The following is a 587-nucleotide window of genomic DNA, read 5'->3' as shown; positions in this document are numbered from 1 at the left end:
ATTGCACGGCGTGCAAAAGAAAACTCACGGCCGCGACATATATTTACCACGTTTTATTATTTTGCACGTTTGCGGTAAGTTTTAGCTCGTTGGTCATTATTCACGCGTGTAGCGGCGGGCAAAGCAAAGTACAATCGTCTTTGTAGTGGAGCTGGGAGGGGCAAGCATAAGGGACGAAGACGGGGGTAACATGTCGGATGCGATCATACCAGCACTAAAGCATCGGATCCCATCAGAACTCCGAAGTTAAGCGTGCTTGGGCGAGAGTAGTATTAGGATGGGTGACCTACTAGGAAGTCCTCGTGTTGCATTCCCTTTTTAAATTTTTTTTGCACGGCGTGCAAAAGAAAACTCACGGCTGCGACTTGGGCGAGAGTAGTACCAGGACGGGTGACTTCCTGGGAAGTCCTCGTGTTGCATTCCCTTTTTAAATTTTTTTTGCACGGCGTGCAAAAGGAAACTCACGGCCGCGACATATATTTACCACGTTTTATTATTTTGCACATTTGCGGTAAGTTTTAGCTCGTTGGTCATTATTCACGCGTGTAGCGGCGGGCAAAGCAAAGTACAATCGTCTTTGTAGTGGA

General features: G+C 47.0%; 1 non-coding gene across 1 annotated transcript; it reads left to right on the top strand.

The window, feature by feature from the left end:
• The first annotated feature begins 195 nt into the window (after positions 1-195).
• On the top strand, positions 196-314 carry LOC119345679. The gene has a single exon (XR_005167131.1). It is a non-coding gene; the product is annotated as a 5S ribosomal RNA (ribosomal RNA).
• The last annotated feature ends 273 nt before the right edge of the window (positions 315-587 follow it).

Source organism: Triticum dicoccoides, unplaced genomic scaffold (assembly GCF_002162155.2).
Source record: "Triticum dicoccoides isolate Atlit2015 ecotype Zavitan unplaced genomic scaffold, WEW_v2.0 scaffold26862, whole genome shotgun sequence".
Taxonomy (NCBI): domain Eukaryota; kingdom Viridiplantae; phylum Streptophyta; class Magnoliopsida; order Poales; family Poaceae; genus Triticum; species Triticum dicoccoides.
Note: the sequence above shows the minus strand (reverse complement) of the source record. Positions and strands in the feature narration are given on the sequence as shown.